Genomic DNA, 5,791 nt, shown 5'->3' with positions numbered 1-5,791 from the left:
TCTAAATTCCATCCTACATTCTCTCATTGCAGTCTCAAAGATTTGATGGGGAAATGTGGACAGATTGTTGTTTGCATAGGTGGACTCATAACTGTTTGAGAAAAAGCTCATTCACTTAACAAATAATTTTGAATCCTTGTTGTATTCTAGGCAATGTGTGTAGCCCTGGAGGATAAGAGATAAGGATAAGAGACTGGAGAATTGATACTCATTAAGTGTCTGCTGTGTGTACTTACTCTACTTGCCTCACACGTGGGATCTCTTTTACTTGTCTGGGAGGTGGACATCATTATCTCTTTTATAAGTAAGGAAACCAGAGTTCACACTTGTCCAAGGTCACGTGTAGCCGAGATTCAAACTTTGATCTGCTTCATGGTAAAGCCATTATCTTCCCATGACATGATTTTCATTGCTCCAGGAGAATAAACGTAGTTACCAAGAGGCAAGTCAACATAGTAAATTCAGCATCAGATGCTGAGTCACTATAAAGAGGAACTCTCCATCACCTGGGGCTCTGAGGCCTCTGAACTCTGTGCCTGCCCCACCCACTCTTACCACAGGTTTTTGAGGAAAGAATGTCAGAGATGACAGGACGTGATAGCTGTGAGTGGTTGGGAAAGGGGTAAAGATAGGACAAGGAATTGGTCTCAGAGCTCTCACTATCTTAATTTGTTTGGTCACATCTGATAAAAAAAAAATAAAAATAAAGTTTTTCAAAGATACCCTAAAGCTGAAAACCTGAGTCTTTTTTTTTTTTTTTTGGCTAACTCCTTCTGGAATCACCTTTCTAATGGTGACATTGCTGGGACAATGTTGGGCTTTCCCAGAGTGGGTCTCTTTCTGGGCTCTGGCTCTCAGTAAGGCAGGCCCCTGCTGCTTTTCCTCCCTGGTGGAGAGGATAGTATGTATTAAGCTGAAAAGTTACTTTCTAGTTGTGAGGAAGGAGTTAGACTGCTGCTTCAGAACTATGAAATTATTTTCAGTGTTTTACAAATGGTCACTACATCAAAAGCAACAAAAAAGGTAATTACAAAGTGTGTACATCATAAACATACTTTTTAAAAAAGATTTATTTATTTGAGAGAAGGAGAGACAGTAAGGAGGAAGGGGCAGAGAGAGAGAGAGAGAGAGAGAGAGAGAGAATCTCAAGCAGACTCAGCTGAGAACAGAGCCCTGTTGTCCTCAGGCTTAATCTCATGACCCTGAGATCATGACTGTGAGATCATGACCTGGGTTGAAATCAAGAGTTGGATGCTTAGCTGACTGACTGAGCCACCCAGGTGCCCTCATTACATTATACTTTTAAAAACACTTCACATTAGGGGCGCCTGGATGGCTCGGTTGGTTGAGCATCTGTCTTTGGCTCGGGTCATGATCCCAGGGTCCTGAGATCAAGCCCTGCATCAGGCTTCCTGTGGGGAGCCTGCTTCTCCCTCTCCCTCTGCCTGCTGCTTCTCCTGAGTGTGCTCTCTTGCTCTGTGAAGTAAATAAATAAATAAAAATCTTAAAATAAAATAAAGACACTTCACATTGCCTTGAATATGACCTCAACCCCAAACCCAACTGCAATCTCTGGGGAGAGGCAGAGACTGGTGAAAAAGACACAGGGGTTGGGGTGGGAAAAGCAGCAAGAGGAGAAAGCAGACCTTCAGTTAAATCAGCCCTCAATTTCAAGGGCAGCTTTGGGCAGGCTGGCCTCAGGCTGGAGCCGGTGTCAGGGGCAAGAGCAGCTGTGGATGGGACTGGGTGCTCTACATATCATTCAGGTCAGGCGGAAGCTGACCTGGCATCCTTTGTGTACAGAAGTGCTCCTCTTTGGTGGATTTCAGCTTATCTTCCAAATCATCAATTATCTTCTCTAGCTTAGCTACCAATCTCTCTGTGAACTCAGCATGGGTCTCTGCTTGAGTTTCTCAGTAAGAATCGATCTCTCCTTCATATCTGTCTTCCTTTTCTTCTGCAGCATTCAGACATTTTAGGTTCTCGTCCATCCGTCTGCTCATCCATCCCCTGGCAATGGGAGTCGGCCAGCTCAACTGGTTCCTCTGTGCATGCCAGGTCCCCCTGACTAATCACCAACTTCTGAGCCACCCCTCATACTTCCCAATCTTTCCCAATCTGCTTCTTCTGCAGTGTGCTCAGCTTGTTTGAGTTGGATTTCCTGGAGTTCCGTCTTTTCTTCATCTCTTAAGGCTCAGTTTTCAGTAACCTTCATATCTTTCCTCCTCTCATCAGTAGCTTTCTCAGCTTCCTCCGGCTTTTGCAGGGCATGGCCCAGCTCCTCTTCAATTAATTGGATCCTATGGTTCAAGGAGGCCACCTCCGGCTCAGCCTGCTCCCAGGCCTGCCTTTCCCCCTCCATCTCCTGTTGCAGGTGCTTGGCCCCCTCCTCTGCAGCATGGGCTGCAGAACCTGCATCTTGTACTTCAATGCCTCGATGGTGGTGATCCAGGCATGGTGCCCTCCCAGCCCTTGCCAGTGCTCGGCTTCCTGCCTCCTCTGCTCAGAGCTGCAGCTGCCTCCTCTGCTCAGAGCTAATGCTGTTTTTGCTTATATGAGACAGAAAGCTACTTGAAACTAGCTTACCGAAAAATCGGAATTTACTGGCCCACTGATGGCTCTAGAGAACTACATTGGGGTAGTGCTGAGTTCAGGGACTTAATAGCATCATCCAGACTCAGAATCTGTCCATCTCTCAGCTTGGATGTCCTCTGGATTGATATAATTCAGGCAGACCTTTCCTCTTGGTGACAAAATGACCACGCAGAGATTCAGTCTTTTCCAGTCATTGTAGTACAGTCTCTCTAAGGTGTCTCACTGGGTGGACACAGCCATGTGCCCATTCCTGAAACAGTCATTCTGCCTAGGAATGTAGAATGTGGGAATGGCCGTATTTCCCTTGTTCATCCACTTTTGGAGGGATAGAGACAGATTCACATAAACCAAGAGGGAACATATTGTTAGCCCAAAGGAAAATTAACGTTCTCCTATAAAAAAATTAGATGTCTATTATAGTTTTAATTTTGCTCAAGGTATTTTCTGATATAAAAAGAAAGTATTATGTTGTCAAATTTAGGTTTTCCTATAATTTCTTATCCAAGTTTAAAGCTTAAAAAGGTCACAGAATCAATAAGATTAACTTTTCATTTTCTTCAGTTTTTTTATAGTTTATATTTTTTTACTTATCTTTTAAATAAACTAGAATTAAATAGACTTAAAAGCTCAATAAATTACTAAATATTTCAATAATATTTATTGCTGAAACTGATTTATCACATTTATAATATATAAATTTTAATGGACACTACTTTCTACTTTTAAGTCATTTATTGACCTTTTTCTGTCTATTCTTTTTTTTTAAGATTTTATTTTTAAGTAATCTCTACACCCAGCACAAAGCTTGAACTTACAACCCCAAGATTAAGAGTTGCATGCTCTACCAACTGAGCCAACCAGGTGCCCCTTTTCTGTCTTGTCTTCTGCCAGCACTATAGCATTTTAGTTTGTAGCTATGTAATAAGCTTTGATATTTGGTGGGACAAATAAATGGCAGGTAGCTTAAATGAGAGGGGATTGAAAGATCTGGAGTCAAGAGTTTTACGTACCACAGTAGAGCCTGTTTTTTACCAGAAGAGGCTGCCTGTGCGTGTGGGCACTCCTGGAGCTGAGGTTAAGGAGTAATTGAAAGGAAGGAGAGAGTAAAAAAGCGAGGACATAGGGCCATGGAATCCAAGCATCACTACTGTTTTAAAATATGGCAATGCCTGTGCATTACAAAAGATGTGGTCTTCTCTAATTGGAGCTCAAGGCAAATTATTATGTAGACTGTTTCTTTTTAGCACATTTTAATTTTTATTTATTTTTTGGTTCTCATTTGCTTTTGACATCTCCAAGTTAGGCTGTTGATGCCAAAGAATGACACCAGTTAGACATCAGCACTTTATGAGCTTGCTGCTTCCAGGACTATTTATTTGCCAGGCAGAGAAGGTGGTACCTAATACTGAGAAATGACTTCTCACAGTCACACTGAAGCTAGTCATGAGGGCTGCTAGAGACTTTCAGTGAACAAAGGAGCCCCCTGCCCTCCTAATAACATCTCCTAAGCAGTGTACTTTTTATCTCCCTTAAGGCTTATTCTGTCTCTACTATTTTTCAGAAGGGAATCTTAGAAGGAGTATCATGTCTCTGCTTAGCTATCAAATATTTATTAAACTGTTAATATTTTTTGTGCGTTGTGCTTGGGAATTTTAATATAAATAAAATATTATCTCCCCTTTTGAGGAGTTCATTGTCAGGTCCAATAGTTCTTAGTTCCTTGTATTTGCTTTCCCAAAGTTTAGGCTCCCACTCTGAGGACCTAAGGCACTTGGCATTGCCCCAAGTGGTCCATTTAGAGGTCAGAATAAATTGCCTTCCATATTTAAACGGATTCTATAACCTTTAGGGTTTCTACTTATGCCCACTTTGTGGCAGGAATGCTCCCCTTCCACCACCCCTCCTTCTCTTATCCTGGGCCTGACTTTGTTTTTAAGCATGCAGTATTAGAGCCTTTTTTGATTATTTTTCATGATAGAATACTTTGCTTAGTGTTTCAAATTCAGTGCTCCCTTTTGCTAATGTTGATGTGACAAGGTTTTCTTAGCCTGGACATTTTAAATCTAGATTCTTCAAATCCTGAGCTTTACCTTACATAGCTCTGTTGATGAGTTCTTGGAGTTTGGGGTACTTATGATTACATTTTGCTCCATTCCTATGAAATTCTGTTGTTAACAGGGGACATTCTGGTGAGTCAGATGAACCTGTGTCAAAACCATTTCACTCTCAAGAAGGCACAGTGGCTCTGGGTGCTTCTCAGTGGCCAGGGATATGCTTCCTTCTTCATTGATCCTGTTAAGTGACAAGATCCTGTCTTTTGGGGTGAAAAATATCCATGTGATTATATGCTCTGATTTATCATTCAGTGATCATATTAGCTATGTCGCCTCTTGCATTCTGTCATCTGGGCCCCACTGAGCTGTGAGGCTATTACCCTTCTCAGGAAGGCACTGACTTACTCATCAAGGGGGACTACTTCCTCTCCATACTGCTCTGTCTCCCTGGAAGCCTTCCAACAGGACATTAGCATTTACAAATTAATTTGCACTACCTTGGCCAGAATGTAATTCTAATTCCAATTTCTTTTCCTGCAGGCCTTCTACAATATTCCAGCTATTCCTGTTGGAGTTTCCCTTTCTTCTTCTCCAATAGTTCCTCTTCAGTTTTATTTATTTGCTGATATTTTGACAAAAATCTACCTTTTACCAAGCTTATGTATCCTTCAAAGCCCTGTTTATTTTCCAGCTCTTCCAAGAAGCCTACCTGAATATTTAGACTGACTTCAAAGTCATAATCAATTATATAATACTAATTTGGCTTAATCATTGAAAACCTTGCATCATAGGGTAGCAGTTAAGGTCATAAATTTTAGAGACGGTTCTTTTTTTTTTAAGATTTTATTTATTCATGAGAGAGAGAGAGAGGCAGAGCCACAGGCAGAGGGAGAAGCAGGTTCCATTCAGGGAGCCCAACATGGGACTCAATCCCGGGTCTCCCAGGATCGCACCCTGGACCCAAGGCGGCGCTAAACCGCTGAGCCACCCAGGCTGCCCTAGAGACAGTTCTTTTCTCTGTTTTTGAGCTGCTTGAATTTGCGTAAATTATTACCACTTCTAGTCTTCAATTTCTTTATTGGCAAAACAGGGTTAAGGATGACCTTTCTTGGTATCACTAGAGTCCATCTAGTGTTCTGTAC

At 41.9% G+C, this 5,791-nt stretch overlaps 1 pseudogene; it reads right to left on the bottom strand.

Annotated features, from left to right (window-relative positions):
• Positions 1–1,751: 1,751 nt before the first annotated feature.
• LOC140622642 (tropomyosin-like) lies at positions 1,752–2,215 on the bottom strand (annotated as a pseudogene).
• Positions 2,216–5,791: the final 3,576 nt, after the last annotated feature.

The sequence above is a fragment of the Canis lupus genome, chromosome 32 (assembly GCF_048164855.1).
Source record: "Canis lupus baileyi chromosome 32, mCanLup2.hap1, whole genome shotgun sequence".
Taxonomy (NCBI): domain Eukaryota; kingdom Metazoa; phylum Chordata; class Mammalia; order Carnivora; family Canidae; genus Canis; species Canis lupus.
This window is presented reverse-complemented; position numbering and strand designations above follow the sequence as displayed.